The sequence below is a fragment of the Salmo salar genome, chromosome ssa16, assembly GCF_905237065.1.
Source record: "Salmo salar chromosome ssa16, Ssal_v3.1, whole genome shotgun sequence".
In the NCBI taxonomy this organism is placed as follows: domain Eukaryota; kingdom Metazoa; phylum Chordata; class Actinopteri; order Salmoniformes; family Salmonidae; genus Salmo; species Salmo salar.
In genome coordinates, this window is record NC_059457.1 from 90,031,652 (window position 1) to 90,048,805 (window position 17,154).

At 50.5% G+C, this 17,154-nt stretch overlaps 1 protein-coding gene across 1 annotated transcript in view; it reads right to left on the reverse strand.

Moving 5' to 3' along the window:
• LOC106574944 (protein diaphanous homolog 3) overlaps positions 1 to 17,154 on the reverse strand; it is a gene marked incomplete at its 3' end in the record, with an annotated part of 688,081 nt that overhangs the window by 134,192 nt on the left and 536,735 nt on the right. The window lies entirely within an intron of this gene.

Sequence of the window (17,154 nt, forward strand, 5' to 3'; positions counted from 1 at the left end):
CAGTTAAACCGTGCCATTAGAGAAGCAGACAGCCTTTAACTGGTTCTTATATCACCTGGATGCCACACCACCACCAGCCAGCCACAGTCCAGTCTGTGTGTGTGTGTGTGTGTGTGTGTGAGACTCTGTGGCTGGACTATAAAGCCAGAGAGAAAGTTCAAGCTATTAACCTCAGGTCATTGCCTTTTCTATGGGAAACTGTTGAGGGAACGGGGGGGTCTGGCTGGGGAGGGTTAGGGTAGGAGTAGTGGAGACATCCCAACACAGGGAGACATCCCCAATGGAACACTATTCCCTATCTAGTGCACTACTTTTGACCAGGGCCCATAGGTCACTTAATAGGGAATAGGGTGCCATTTGGGACACTTCCCTAGAGTCACCACCACCAGCATATTCTACCCCTTTACCCTCCCTCTCCTCCTCTCCCTCCTTCCTTCCTCCTCCTCCTCCACCCTCCCTCCCTCCCTCCCTCTCCTCTCCCTCCCTCCCTCCCTCCCTCCCTCCTGCTCCTCCTCCCCCCTCCTCGCCCTCCCCCTCCTCCTCCCCCGCCTCCTCTCCCTCCCGCCTGCTCCTCCTCCCCCTCTCCCTCATCCTCTCCCTCCCTCCCCTTCCATCTCCTTGTCGAGATAATCAGTCATATCTGACAGTACATTTTCTTGACACAGCAAATCCAGCCAATCTTTTGTAAAGAGGCAGAAGACAGAAGGAAGTGGAAAAATAAAGACCCAGAACAACACAAGGCTCTCAGTCAGTCGGCCGCTTCAGGGCTGAGACTGTGTGTGTGTGTGTGTGTGTGTGTGTGTGTGTGTGTGTGTGTGTGTGTGTGTGATGATGATGATGATGTGTGTGAAGTCAGGCTTCTCTCCCATCCTATGACCAAGCTACCAGACCCCTGCCTCCCCAGGCAGATATATTAACCTGCCATTGATGTGTACTGAACACACTAAACACACAGAGTCCTAGATGGCACAGGGCCTTGGTCAAATGTAGTGCACTATAAAAAGGGAACGAGATGCCATTAGGGACTTAGGAAGGATGGAAGGGAGGGAGAACAGAGGAGTGTGGACATGTTGTAAAACACAACCCATTCAAACAACCAGTCACCTCTCAAAAACCTGCCCATTCCACCCAGGGAAGATTTCTCTCTGTCTCTATCTGTGGAAATAGTTCTTTACTGAACTGTAGTGAACAGTAGTGAACAGTAGTCAACTGTAGTGAACAGTAGTGAACTGCAGTGAACTGTAGTGAACTGCAGTGAACTGTAGTGAACTGTAGTGAACAGTAGTGAACTGCAGTGAACTGTAGTGAACAGCAGTGAACTGTAGTGAACAGTAGTGAACTGCAGTGAACAGTAGTGAACTGTAGTGAACAGTAGTGAACGGCAGTGAACTGTAGTGAACAGTGGTGAACTGCAGTGAACAGTAGTGAACAGTAGTGAACTGTAGTGAACAGTAGTGGTTCGTTTGAGAATGAACAGTAGTGAACAGTAGTGAACTGTAGTGGTTCGTTTGAGAATGAACAGTAGTGAACTGTAGTGGTTCGTTTGAGAATGAACAGTAGTGAACTGTAGTGGTTCGTTTGAGAATGAACAGTAGTGAGATGAGCGTCTCATGAAACAGACTGAGTCATGAATGACTTCAGGGGGGAGAAATCTTCTGACCTCATGGCTGTGAGGTCATCTCTCTACAGTTACAGTGTCCGTTCAGAAAAAGGAGAATGGATCTAGAATGATATAGAATGTTCTTTAGGTTACTGTGGAAGACAGTAAGGACTATGGTTCTAGAATGATATAGAATGTTCTTTAGGTTACTGTGGAAGACAGTAAGGACTATGGTTCTAGAATGATATAGAATGTTCTTTAGGTTACTATGGAAGACAGGACTATGTAGGCTGTTTAAAACTTTCAAAAATGAGGCCAGAATGTCAATCACTATATTGCAACATGGAAGAGAGGTGTTGACAGACCAGATAGTTCAGGTCATTCAACATGGAAGAGAGGTGTTGACAGACCAGATAGTCCAGGTCATTCAACATGGAAGAGAGGTGTTGACAGACCAGATAGTTTAGGTTATTCAACATGGAAGAGAGGTGTTGACAGACCAGATAGTCCAGGTCATTCAACATGGAAGAGAGGTGTTGACAGACCAGATAGTCCAGGTCATTCAACATGGAAGAGAGGTGTTGACAGACCAGATAGTTTAGGTTATTCAACATGGAAGAGAGGTGTTGACAGACCAGATAGTTTAGGTCATTCAACATGGAAGAGAGGTGTTGACAGACCAGATAGTTTAGGTTATTCAACATGGAAGAGAGGTGTTGACAGACCAGATAGTTTAGGTCATTCAACATGGAAGAGAGGTGTTGACAGACCAGATAGTCCAGGTCATTCAACATGGAAGAGAGGTGTTGACAGACCAGATAGTTTAGGTTATTCAACATGGAAGAGAGGTGTTGACAGACCAGATAGTTTAGGTCATTCAACATGGAAGAGAGGTGTTGACAGACCAGATAGTTTAGGTCATTCAACATGGAAGAGAGGTGTTGACAGACCAGATAGTTCAGGTCATTCAACATGGAAGAGAGGTGTTGACAGACCAGATAGTTTAGGTTATTCAACATGGAAGAGAGGTGTTGACAGACCAGATAGTTTAGGTCATTCAACATGGAAGAGAGGTGTTGACAGACCAGATAGTTTAGGTTATTCAACATGGAAGAGAGGTGTTGACAGACCAGAGGTGTTGACAGACCAGATAGTTTAGGTCATTCAACATGGAAGAGAGGTGTTGACAGACCAGATAGTTTAGGTTATTCAACATGGAAGAGAGGTGTTGACAGACCAGAGGTGTTGACAGACCAGATAGTTTAGGTCATTCAACATGGAAGAGAGGTGTTGACAGACCAGAGGTGTTGACAGACCAGATAGTTCAGGTTATTCAACATGGAAGAGAGGTGTTGACAGACCAGAGGTGTTGACAGACCAGATAGTTTAGGTCATTCAACATGGAAGAGAGGTGTTGACAGACCAGATAGTTTAGGTTATTCAACATGGAAGAGAGGTGTTGACAGACCAGAGGTGTTGACAGACCAGATAGTTCAGGTCATTCAACATGGAAGAGAGGTGTTGACAGACCAGAGGTGTTGACAGACCAGATAGTTCAGGTTATTCAACATGGAAGAGAGGTGTTGACAGACCAGAGGTGTTGACAGACCAGATAGTTTAGGTTATTCAACATGGAAGAGAGGTGTTGACAGACCAGAGGTGTTGACAGACCAGATAGTTCAGGTCTTAGTACGGTGGAGGTGGACAGTGTTCAGGCTGACAGGTCTGATGGGTGGAGAGAAACAGCTGTGGACAGACATGCTGCCCAGTTAACACCTGACTTACTGAAACACACTATTGCAGAGGGGATGGAGGGAGAGAGAGAGAGAGAGAGAGGGAGAGAGAGAGGGAGAGAGTGACGTACAGGGAGAAAAACAGGGAGAGTGAGAGGAGAGGAGGGGGGGTGAGAGAGGGAGAGAGAGAGTGACGTACAGGGAGAAAAACAGGGAGAGAAGGGAGGGTGAGAGGAGAGGAGGGGGGGGGTGAGAGAGGGAGAGAGAGAGTGACGTACAGGGAGAAAAACAGGGAGAGAAGGGGGGTGAGAGGAGAGGAGGGAGGGTGAGAGGAGAGGAGGGGGGGTGAGAGAGGAGAGGAGGTACAAGGGTAATCAGCGTCGGGGAAGATGAATAGTCGGCCGGTCTCTCGCTCTGTCTCTGTCTCTCTCATTTGTGGCACAGCTGAGTGAGAATGAATTGAAATGATTAGCTTTCTTTATTTAACTGGACTTATGGGGCCAGAGAACCAGAGGGTCCACCTCTCACCGTCTGACTGTCCCTCAGGTCTCCCCCTCCACTAAGACAGAACACAGTCTGACTGTCCCTCAGGTCTCCCCCCTCCACTAAGACAGAACACAGTCTGACTGTCCCTCAGGTCTCCCCCCTCCACTAAGACAGAACACAGTCTGACTGTCCCTCAGGTCTCCCCCTCCACTAAGACAGAACACAGTCTGACTGTCCCTCAGGTCTCCCCCTCCACTAAGACAGAACACAGTCTGACTGTCCCTCAGGTCTCCCCCTCCACTAAGACAGAACACAGTCTGACTGTCCCTCAGGTCTCCCCCCTCCACTAAGACAGAACACAGTCTGACTGTCCCTCAGGTCTCCCCCCTCCACTAAGACAGAACACAGTCTGACTGTCCCTCAGGTCTCCCCCTCCACTAAGACAGAACACAGTCTGACTGTCCCTCAGGTCTCCCCCTCCACTAAGACAGAACACAGTCTGACTGTCCCTCAGGTCTCCCCCTCCACTAAGACAGAACACAGTCTGACTGTCCCTCAGGTCTCCCCCTCCACTAAGACAGAACACAGTCTGACTGTCCCTCAGGTCTCCCCCCTCCACTAAGACAGAACACAGTCTGACTGTCCCTCAGGTCTCCCCCCTCCACTAAGACAGAACACAGTCTGACTGTCCCTCAGGTCTCCCCCTCCACTAAGACAGAACACAGTCTGACTGTCCCTCAGGTCTCCCCCTCCACTAAGACAGAACACAGTCTGACTGTCCCTCAGGTCTCCCCCTCCACTAAGACAGAACACAGTCTGACTGTCCCTCAGGTCTCCCCCTCCACTAAGACAGAACACAGTCTGACTGTCCCTCAGGTCTCCCCCTCCACTAAGACAGAACACAGTCTGACTGTCCCTCAGGTCTCCCCCTCCACTAAGACAGAACACAGTCTGACTGTCCCTCAGGTCTCCCCCTCCACTAAGACAGAACACAGTCTGACTGTCCCTCAGGTCTCCCCCTCCACTAAGACAGAACACAGTCTGACTGTCCCTCAGGTCTCCCCCTCCACTAAGACAGAACACAGTCTGACTGTCCCTCAGGTCTCCCCCTCCACTAAGACAGAACACAGTCTGACTGTCCCTCAGGTCTCCCCCTCCACTAAGACAGAACACAGTCTGACTGTCCCTCAGGTCTCCCCCTCCACTAAGACAGAACACAGTCTGACTGTCCCTCAGGTCTCCCCCCTCCACTAAGACAGAACACAGTCTGACTGTCCCTCAGGTCTCCCCCTCCACTAAGACAGAACACAGTCTGACTGTCCCTCAGGTCTCCCCCCTCCACTAAGACAGAACACAGTCTGACTGTCCCTCAGGTCTCCCCCCTCCACTAAGACAGAACACAGTCTGACTGTCCCTCAGGTCTCCCCCCTCCACTAAGACAGAACACAGTCTGACTGTCCCTCAGGTCTCCCCCCTCCACTAAGACAGAACACAGTCTGACTGTCCCTCAGGTCTCCCCCTCCACTAAGACAGAACACAGTCTGACTGTCCCTCAGGTCTCCCCCTCCACTAAGACAGAACACAGTCTGACTGTCCCTCAGGTCTCCCCCCTCCACTAAGACAGAACACAGTCTGACTGTCCCTCAGGTCTCCCCCTCCACTAAGACAGAACACAGTCTGACTGTCCCTCAGGTCTCCCCCCTCCACTAAGACAGAACACAGTCTGACTGTCCCTCAGGTCTCCCCCTCCACTAAGACAGAACACAGTCTGACTGTCCCTCAGGTCTCCCCCCTCCACTAAGACAGAACACAGTCTGACTGTCCCTCAGGTCTCCCCCCTCCACTAAGACAGAACACAGTCTGACTGTCCCTCAGGTCTCCCCCTCCACTAAGACAGAACACAGTCTGACTGTCCCTCAGGTCTCCCCCCTCCACTAAGACAGAACACAGTCTGACTGTCCCTCAGGTCTCCCCCTCCACTAAGACAGAACACAGTCTGACTGTCCCTCAGGTCTCCCCCCTCCACTAAGACAGAACACAGTCTGACTGTCCCTCAGGTCTCCCCCTCCACTAAGACAGAACACAGTCTGACTGTCCCTCAGGTCTCCCCCTCCACTAAGACAGAACACAGTCTGACTGTCCCTCAGGTCTCCCCCTCCACTAAGACAGAACACAGTCTGACTGTCCCTCAGGTCTCCCCCCTCCACTAAGACAGAACACAGTCTGACTGTCCCTCAGGTCTCCCCCTCCACTAAGACAGAACACAGTCTGACTGTCCCTCAGGTCTCCCCCTCCACTAAGACAGAACACAGTCTGACTGTCCCTCAGGTCTCCCCCTCCACTAAGACAGAACACAGTCTGACTGTCCCTCAGGTCTCCCCCTCCACTAAGACAGAACACAGTCTGACTGTCCCTCAGGTCTCCCCCTCCACTAAGACAGAACACAGTCTGACTGTCCCTCAGGTCTCCCCCTCCACTAAGACAGAACACAGTCTGACTGTCCCTCAGGTCTCCCCCTCCACTAAGACAGAACACAGTCTGACTGTCCCTCAGGTCTCCCCCCTCCACTAAGACAGAACACAGTCTGACTGTCCCTCAGGTCTCCCCCTCCACTAAGACAGAACACAGTCTGACTGTCCCTCAGGTCTCCCCCTCCACTAAGACAGAACACAGTCTGACTGTCCCTCAGGTCTCCCCCTCCACTAAGACAGAACACAGTCTGACTGTCCCTCAGGTCTCCCCCCTCCACTAAGACAGAACACAGTCTGACTGTCCCTCAGGTCTCCCCCCTCCACTAAGACAGAACACAGTCTGACTGTCCCTCAGGTCTCCCCCCTCCACTAAGACAGAACACAGTCTGACTGTCCCTCAGGTCTCCCCCTCCACTAAGACAGAACACAGTCTGACTGTCCCTCAGGTCTCCCCCTCCACTAAGACAGAACACAGTCTGACTGTCCCTCAGGTCTCCCCCCTCCACTAAGACAGAACACAGTCTGACTGTCCCTCAGGTCTCCCCCCTCCACTAAGACAGAACACAGTCTGACTGTCCCTCAGGTCTCCCCCCTCCACTAAGACAGAACACAGTCTGACTGTCCCTCAGGTCTCCCCCTCCACTAAGACAGAACACAGTCTGACTGTCCCTCAGGTCTCCCCCCTCCACTAAGACAGAACACAGTCTGACTGTCCCTCAGGTCTCCCCCTCCACTAAGACAGAACACAGTCTGACTGTCCCTCAGGTCTCCCCCTCCACTAAGACAGAACACAGTCTGACTGTCCCTCAGGTCTCCCCCTCCACTAAGACAGAACACAGTCTGACTGTCCCTCAGGTCTCCCCCCTCCACTAAGACAGAACACAGTCTGACTGTCCCTCAGGTCTCCCCCCTCCACTAAGACAGAACACAGTCTGACTGTCCCTCAGGTCTCCCCCCTCCACTAAGACAGAACACAGTCTGACTGTCCCTCAGGTCTCCCCCCTCCACTAAGACAGAACACAGTCTGACTGTCCCTCAGGTCTCCCCCCTCCACTAAGACAGAACACAGTCTGACTGTCCCTCAGGTCTCCCCCCTCCACTAAGACAGAACACAGTCTGACTGTCCCTCAGGTCTCCCCCCTCCACTAAGACAGAACACAGTCTGACTGTCCCTCAGGTCTCCCCCCTCCACTAAGACAGAACACAGTCTGACTGTCCCTCAGGTCTCCCCCTCCACTAAGACAGAACACAGTCTGACTGTCCCTCAGGTCTCCCCCCTCCACTAAGACAGAACACAGTCTGACTGTCCCTCAGGTCTCCCCCTCCACTAAGACAGAACACAGTCTGACTGTCCCTCAGGTCTCCCCCTCCACTAAGACAGAACACAGTCTGACTGTCCCTCAGGTCTCCCCCCTCCACTAAGACAGAACACAGTCTGACTGTCCCTCAGGTCTCCCCCTCCACTAAGACAGAACACAGTCTGACTGTCCCTCAGGTCTCCCCCCTCCACTAAGACAGAACACAGTCTGACTGTCCCTCAGGTCTCCCCCCTCCACTAAGACAGAACACAGTCTGACTGTCCCTCAGGTCTCCCCCTCCACTAAGACAGAACACAGTCTGACTGTCCCTCAGGTCTCCCCCCTCCACTAAGACAGAACACAGTCTGACTGTCCCTCAGGTCTCCCCCCTCCACTAAGACAGAACACAGTCTGACTGTCCCTCAGGTCTCCCCCTCCACTAAGACAGAACACAGTCTGACTGTCCCTCAGGTCTCCCCCTCCACTAAGACAGAACACAGTCTGACTGTCCCTCAGGTCTCCCCCTCCACTAAGACAGAACACAGTCTGACTGTCCCTCAGGTCTCCCCCTCCACTAAGACAGAACACAGTCTGACTGTCCCTCAGGTCTCCCCCCTCCACTAAGACAGAACACAGTCTGACTGTCCCTCAGGTCTCCCCCTCCACTAAGACAGAACACAGTCTGACTGTCCCTCAGGTCTCCCCCCTCCACTAAGACAGAACACAGTCTGACTGTCCCTCAGGTCTCCCCCTCCACTAAGACAGAACACAGTCTGACTGTCCCTCAGGTCTCCCCCTCCACTAAGACAGAACACAGTCTGACTGTCCCTCAGGTCTCCCCCCTCCACTAAGACAGAACACAGTCTGACTGTCCCTCAGGTCTCCCCCCTCCACTAAGACAGAACACAGTCTGACTGTCCCTCAGGTCTCCCCCTCCACTAAGACAGAACACAGTCTGACTGTCCCTCAGGTCTCCCCCTCCACTAAGACAGAACACAGTCTGACTGTCCCTCAGGTCTCCCCCTCCACTAAGACAGAACACAGTCTGACTGTCCCTCAGGTCTCCCCCCTCCACTAAGACAGAACACAGTCTGACTGTCCCTCAGGTCTCCCCCTCCACTAAGACAGAACACAGTCTGACTGTCCCTCAGGTCTCCCCCTCCACTAAGACAGAACACAGTCTGACTGTCCCTCAGGTCTCCCCCTCCACTAAGACAGAACACAGTCTGACTGTCCCTCAGGTCTCCCCCTCCACTAAGACAGAACTAAATGTGGACACCGTCCTCCAGCTGATGGTGAAGCTCAAGTCACCCTGCATTATATCTTCATTATATCTTCATTATATCTTCATTATATCTGCATTATATCTTCATTATATCTTCATTATATCTTCATTATATCTTCATTATATCTTCATTATATCTTCATTATATCTTCATTATATCTTCATTATATCTTCACTATATCTTCACTATATCTTCATTATATCTTCATTATATCTTCATTATATCTTCATTATATCTTCACTATATCTTCATTATATCTTCATTATATCTTCACTATATCTTCATTATATCTTCATTATATCTTCATTATATCTTCATTATATCTTCATTATATCTTCATTATATCTTCATTATATCTTCATTATATCTTCATTATATCTTCATTATATCTTCATTATATCTTCATTATATCTTCATTATATCTTCATTATATCTTCATTATATCTGCATTATATCTGCATTATATCTTCATTATATCTTCATTATATCTTCATTATATCTGCATTATATCTTCATTATATCTTCATTATATCTTCATTATATCTTCATTATATCTTCATTATATCTTCATTATATCTTCATTATATCTTCATTATATCTTCATTATATCTTCATTATATCTTCATTATATCTTCATTATATCTTCATTATATCTGCCTCATGTACTAATTCATGTTGTTCCTCCAACGACCAGAAAGTCATATATACATACACACACATATACACACTGCTCAAAAAAAATAAAGGGAACACTTAAACAACACAATGTAACTCCAAGTCAATCACACTTCTGTGAAATCAAACTGTCCACTTAGGAAGCAACACTGATTGACAATCAATTTCACATGCTGTTGTGCAAATGGAATAGACAACAGGTGGGAATTATAGGCAATAAGCAAGACACCCCCAATAAAGGAGTGGTTCTGCAGGTGGTAACCACAGACCACTTCTCAGTTCCTATGCTTCCTGGCTGATGTTTTGGTCACTTTTGAATGCTGGCGGTGCTTTCACTCTAGTGGTAGCATGAGACGGAGTCTACAACCCACACAAGTGGCTCAGGTAGTGCAGCTCATCCAGGATGGCATATCAATGCGAGCTGTGGCAAGAAGGTTTGCTGTGTCTGTCAGCGTAGTGTCCAGAGCATGGAGGCGCTACCAGGAGACAGGCCAGTACATCAGGAGACGTGGAGGAGGCCGTAGGAGGGCAACAACCCAGCAGCAGGACCGCTACCTCCACCTTTGTGCAAGGAGGAGCAGGAGGAGCACTGCCAGAGCCCTGCAAAATGACCTCCAGCAGGCCACAATGTGCATGTGTCTGCTCAAACGGTCAGAAACAGACTCCATGAGGGTGGTATGAGGGCCCGACGTCCACAGGTGGGGGTTGTGCTTACAGCCCAACACCGTGCAGGACGTTTGGCATTTGTCAGAGAACACCAAGATTGGCAAATTCGCCACTGGCGCCCTGTGCTCTTCACAGATGAAAGCAGGTTCACACTGAGCACATGTGACAGACGTGACAGTCTGGAGACGCTGTGGAGAACGTTCTGCTGCCTGCAACATCCTCCAGCATGACCGGTTTGGCGGTGGGTCAGTCATGGTGTGGGGTGGCATTTTTTTGGGGGGCCGCACAGCCCTCCATGTGCTCGCCAGAGGTAGCCTGACTGCCATTAGGTACCGAGATGAGATCCTCAGACCCCTTGTGAGACCATATGCTGGTGCGGTTGGCCCTGGGTTCCTCCTAATGCAAGACAATGCTAGACCTCATGTGGCTGGAGTGTGTCAGCAGTTCCTGCAAGAGGAAGGCATTGATGCTATGGACTGGCCCGCCCGTTCCCCAGACCTGAATCCAATTGAGCACATCTGGGACATCATGTCTCGCTCCATCCACCAACGCCACGTTGCACCACAGACTGTCCAGGACTTGGCGGATGCTTTAGTCCAGATCTGGGAGGAGATCCCTCAGGAGACCATCCACCTCATCAGGAGCATGCCCAGGCGTTGTAGGGAGGTCATACAGGCACGTGGAGGCCACACACACTACTGAGCCTCATTTTGACTTGTTTTAAGGACATTACATCAAAGTTGGATCAGCCTGTAGTGTGGTTTTCCACTTTAATTTTGAGTGTGACTCCAAATCCAGACCGCCATGGGTTGATAAATTGGATTTCCATTGACTATTTTTGTGTGATTTTGTTGTCAGCACATTCAACTATGTAAAGATAGAAGTATTTAATACGATTATTTCATTCATTCAGATGTAGGATGTGTTATTTTAGTGTTATTTTTTTGAGCAGTGTATATTAATATTAAACTGACAGATTTGTTTTAATGGGTAATGTTTGAAGATGCTAATTTGGTTTCCGCAGGGCGAGGACATTGACCTTAGAGGGTTAAAAACACACAGCCTCTAACAACACAAACACTACACTTGTCTACTTATTTAAAGAAGCTGCAGGGCTGTTTCAGTGTTGAGTGGAGAAGAACATTTCATGTCTTAGAAAAAGTGTTGACAGCGCTGAATTATAACGGCAACTCACACATTGGTTGGACAGTCTCTGTTGTCATGGTTTTAGACGTTTTGAAACACCATTAGTATTAAAAACTGACTTGGCTGTGTGTTCCAGGAAGCTGCACAGTGATCTGAGTAATCTGATTGGCTAGCGGTAGGTCTATAGGTGCACCTGATTTGCTCTCGGGGAACACCGAGTAGGGAGAGTTTGTACCATCAGTACGACACATGAAATGGCTGAAACAGTGGAAGACTTGACCAACCCGGTGCTCAGAGCAGCTGAAACAAGTGCACCTACTCCCAGCAGCACCAGGGACAGAATAAACTAGGAATGTAAAGCTTTATCCTTGTTTATTTTTTGTTGTTGAGAGAAATGTTTGGCGATTGACTAGGAATGCCTTGGAGATGGATCGTTTGGTGATCAGAGCCCTACAGTGAGGTGTGATGGGGAGAGTGACTGCAGTGCGGAGGGATCAGAGCCCTACAGTGAGGTGTGATGGGGAGAGTGACTGCACTGCGGAGGGATCAGAGCCCTACAGTGAGGTGTGATGGGGAGAGTGACTGCACTGCGGAGGGATCAGAGCCCTACAGTGAGGTGTGATGGGGAGAGTGACTGCACTGCGGAGGGATCAGAGCCCTACAGTGAGGTGTGATGGGGAGAGTGACTGCACTGCGGAGGGATCAGAGCCCTACAGTGAGGTGTGATGGGGAGAGTGACTGCACTGCGGAGGGATCAGAGCCCTACAATGAGGTGTGATGGGGAGAGTGACTGCACTGCGGAGGGATCAGAGCCCTACAGTGAGGTGTGATGGGGAGAGTGACTGCACTGCGGAGGGATCAGAGCCCTACAGTGAGGTGTGATGGAGAGAGTGACTGCACTGCGGAGGGATCAGAGCCCTACAGTGAGGTGTGATGGGGAGAGTGACTGCACTGCGGAGGGATCAGAGCCCTACAGTGAGGTGTGATGGGGAGAGTGACTGCACTGCGGAGGGATCAGAGCCCTACAGTGAGGTGTGATGGGGAGAGTGACTGCACTGCGGAGGGATCAGAGCTCTACAGTGAGGTGTGATGGGGAGAGTGACTGCACTGCGGAGGGATCAGAGCCCTACAGTGAGGTGTGATGGAGAGAGTGACTGCACTGCGGAGGGATCAGAGCCCTACAGTGAGGTGTGATGGGGAGAGTGACTGCACTGCGGAGGGATCAGAGCCCTACAGTGAGGTGTGATGGGGAGAGTGACTGCACTGCGGAGGGATCAGAGCCCTACAGTGAGGTGTGATGGGGAGAGTGACTGCACTGCGGAGGGATCAGAGCCCTACAGTGAGGTGTGAAGGGGAGAGTGACTGCACTGCGGAGGGATCAGAACCCTACAGTGAGGTGTGATGGGGAGAGTGACTGCACTGCGGAGGGATCAGAGCCCTACAGTGAGGTGTGATGGGGAGAGTGACTGCACTGCGGAGGGATCAGAGCCCTACAGTGAGGTGTGATGGGGAGAGTGACTGCACTGCGGAGGGATCAGAGCCCTACAGTGAGGTGTGATGGGGAGAGTGACTGCACTGCGGAGGGATCAGAGCCCTACAGTGAGGTGTGATGGGAGAGTGACTGCACTGCGGAGGGATCAGAGCCCTACATTGAGGTGTGATGGGGAGAGTGACTGCACTGCGGAGGGATCAGAGCCCTACAGTGAGGTGTGATGGGGAGAGTGACTGCACTGCGGAGGGATCAGAGCCCTACAGTGAGGTGTGATGGGGAGAGTGACTGCACTGCGGAGGGATCAGAGCCCTACAGTGAGGTGTGATGGGAGAGTGACTGCACTGCGGAGGGATCAGAGCCCTACAGTGAGGTGTGATGGGGAGAGTGACTGCACTGCGGAGGCATCAGAGCCCTACAGTGAGGTGTGATGGGAGAGTGACTGCACTGCGGAGGGATCAGAGCCCTACAGTGAGGTGTGATGGGGAGAGTGACTGCACTGCGGAGGGATCAGAGCCCTACAGTGAGGTGTGATGGGGAGAGTGACTGCACTGCTGAGGGATCAGAGCCCTACAGTGAGGTGTGATGGGGAGAGTGACTGCACTGCGGAGGGATCAGAGCCCTACAGTGAGGTGTGATGGAGAGAGTGACTGCACTGCGGAGGGATCAGAGCCCTACAGTGAGGTGTGATGGGGAGAGTGACTGCACTGCGGAGGGATCAGAGCCCTACAGTGAGGTGTGATGGGGAGAGTGACTGCACTGCTGAGGGATCAGAGCCCTACAGTGAGGTGTGATGGGGAGAGTGACTGCACTGCGGAGGGATCAGAGCCCTACAGTGAGGTGTGATGGGGAGAGTGACTGCACTGCGGAGGGATCAGAGCCCTACAGTGAGGTGTGATGGGGAGAGTGACTGCACTGCGGAGGGATCAGAGCCCTACAGTGAGGTGTGATGGGGAGAGTGACTGCACTGCGGAGGGATCAGAGCCCTACAGTGAGGTGTGATGGGGAGAGTGACGGCACTGCGGAGGGATCAGAGCCCTACAGTGAGGTGTGATGGGGAGAGTGACTGCACTGCGGAGGCATCAGAGCCCTACAGTGAGGTGTGATGGGGCTGATGAGGGAGATCAGCTCAGAGCCTTTATATACTGCAGGCTGGAGCTGAGACTCTAACTGATGGGACTGCAGGTCTGAGGTGACTGATGTGATGGGGAGTGTGTGTGTGTGACTGTGTGTGTGTGACTGCAGAGCCACTGGGTTGATTTAGTGGCAGACGGAGGACATTTACTCTGATTAAAGTAGAGGAGGCTGTTCTACATTCCTCTTCTTCTCCTCCTCTCTCTCCGCTTCTCTCTGCTCTTCTCCTGCCCTCTTTATCCTTCTATCTCTCTCTGCTCTTCTCCTGCCCTCTTTATCCTTCTATCTCTCTCTGCTCTTCTCCTGCCCTCTTTATCCTTCTCCTCCTCCTATCTCTCTCTCTCTCTCTCTCCGCTTCTCTCTGCTCTTCTCCTGCCACTTTATCCTTCCCCTTCTCTCTCTCCTTTTCTCTCTCTCCTCCTCTTCTCTCCTCCTCTCTCTCTCCTCTCCTCCTCTCCCTCTCCCCTTCTCCTCCTCTCTCTCTCCTCTTCTCCTCCTCTCCCTCTCCCCTTCTCCTCCTCTCTCTCTCTCCTCTTCTCCTCCTCTCTCTCTCCTCTTCTCCTCCTCTCTCTCTCCTCTTCTCCTCCTCTCTCTCCTCTTCTCCTCCTCTCTCTCTCCTCTTCTCCTCCTCTCTCTCTCCTCTTCTCCTCCTCTCTCTCTCCTCTTCTCCTCCTCTCTCTCCTCTTCTCCTCCTCTCTCTCTCCTCCTCTGCTCCTGCTCTTTCCATCTATCCTTGTCTTCCTCTTCCTTCTTTCAAAGTGATGGCAAGTTGACAACACCCAGCCTGCTGCTGGTCTCCATAGGTCCATGTAGGAGCCTACCCCCCCCTGTCTCTCCCCCCTGTCTCTCCCTCCTGTCTCTCCCCCGTCTCTCCCTCCTGTCTCTCCCTCCTGTCTCTCCTCTCCAGTCATAGTGTCAACACAGTTAAACCCCGTCTGAGGTTGGAAGGAGACAGTAAGTACCAGATGGAGGTGAGGCTGTTGTGGGTTGTTACGGTGTGATAAACTGAGCTTAAAGGACAGAAATAAACACATGAATATATGAATGAACCAGAGAAGAATGACCGATAACAACAGCACAGTGTTTACCATCTCCAGTAACATCACAGAGCATTCACCAGCCATATGTCATGCTACCTTGTGCCGGCGTAGAAAAACACATGGGAGCTGTCACCACAGAACAAAACACTATGTAAGGAGAAATGTTTGTGACATATCTGGAGCGGTCAGGGACTGGAAAGACGGGATGTCTCTGTCCTGACGAGTGACGGCCAAAGAGAGAGAGAGAAGCAAAGAGAGACAGAGAGAGAGGATGGAGAAAGGAGAGAGAGAGAGAGCGCAAGAGAGAGAGCGAGGGGGAAAGAGAGACAGAGAGAGAGAGAGAGACTAATTATGTTCACAAGTGACCTTCATCTTCTTTCTCCTGTATGTCTGTCTGAACAGATACAGGAAGTCATTCCCTTCTTTCTCCTGTATGTCTGTCTGAACAGATACAGGAAGTCATTCCCTTCTTTCTCCTGTATGTCTGTCTGAACAGATACAGGAAGTCATTCCCTTCTTTCTCCTGTATGTCTGTCTGAACAGATACAGGAAGTCACTCCATTCTTTCTCCTGTATGTCAGTCTGAACAGATACAGGAAGTCATTCCATTCTTTCTCCTGTCTGTCTGAACAGATACAGGAAGTCACTCCATTCTTTCTCCTGTACGTCTGTCTGAACAGATACAGGAAGTCATTCCATTCTTTCTCCTGTATGTCTGTCTGAACAGATACAGGAAGTCACTCCATTCTTTCTCCTGTATGTCTGTCTGAACAGATACAGGAAGTCACTCCATTCTTTCTCCTGTATGTCTGTCTGAACAGATACAGGAAGTCATTCCCTTCTTTCTCCTGTATGTCTGTCTGAACAGATACAGGAAGTCATTCCATTCTTTCTCCTGTATGTCTGTCTGAACAGATACAGGAAGTCATTCCCTTCTTTCTCCTGTATGTCTGTCTGAACAGATACAGGAAGTCATTCCATTCTTTCTCCTGTATGTCTGTCTGAACAGATACAGGAAGTCATTCCATTCTTTCTCCTGTATGTCAGTCTGAACAGATACAGGAAGTCACTCCCTTCTTTCTCCTTTATGTCTGAACAGATACAGGAAGTCCTTCTGAATTTCATTGTGCCCCGTATCGGTTTGGTAAAATGTCAAAGGTCAATCTGGGATGAAATCAGTAGCAGCATCAGAGATTCTCTTCTATTCCAGGGTAATATTGGGAAGCTACAAGTCAGTAGGATATGCATGTGTTTGTCTATATTCACATTCTATATTCACGTTCTATATTCAGACAGATTCTTCTTTCTCATATATTCTGAGACTCACTGATATAACCATCTGATGTAGTTAACATTGATGGGAGGTACAGCTGTACAGACTGAATCAACTAGCTGTGGGGGAACACCATCCATCCATTCCTCTCTCCATCACCCCTAGGGGGGTTACCATCCATCCATTCCTCTCTCCATCACCCCTAGGGGGTTACCATCCATCCATTCCTCTCTCCATCACCCCTAGGGGGGTTACCATCCATCCATTCCTCTCTCCATCACCCCTAGGGGGGTTACCATCCATCCATTCCTCTCTCCATCACCCCTAGGGGGGTTACCATCCATCCATTCCTCTCTCCATCACCCCTAGGGGGGTTACCATCCATCCAGTCCTCTCTCCATCACCCCTAGGGGGTTACCATCCATCCATTCCTCTCTCCATCGCCCCTGGGGGGTTACCATCCATCCATTCCTCTCTCCATCACCCCTAGGGGGTTACCATCCATCCATCTATCCCACCTCCCTCGTTCCATCCATCCCTCGTTCCATCCATCCCTCCCTTTGCCTGCCGCTGGTCTCCATAGCTCCATGTAGGAACCTAGCCTCCCTAGAGATCGTGTCCAGTGCACAGTAGACCCAAAGCATTCTGGGCCTTTCATTCCTCCATCTATCCCTGTACCAGCCACAACCCCTACAGCTGGCCTGGCCTGCTTCCTTCTCTGGCTCGGCCTGCTCTGTTCTCCTGCTGCTGTGGGTGAGGTCTGAACCAAGCCTGTTATCCAACCATTGTTCTTCCACCTCTTCTTGTCCACTCCTTATTCAAACCTCATTTGTTTCAACAGAGACAACCTTTAAAAT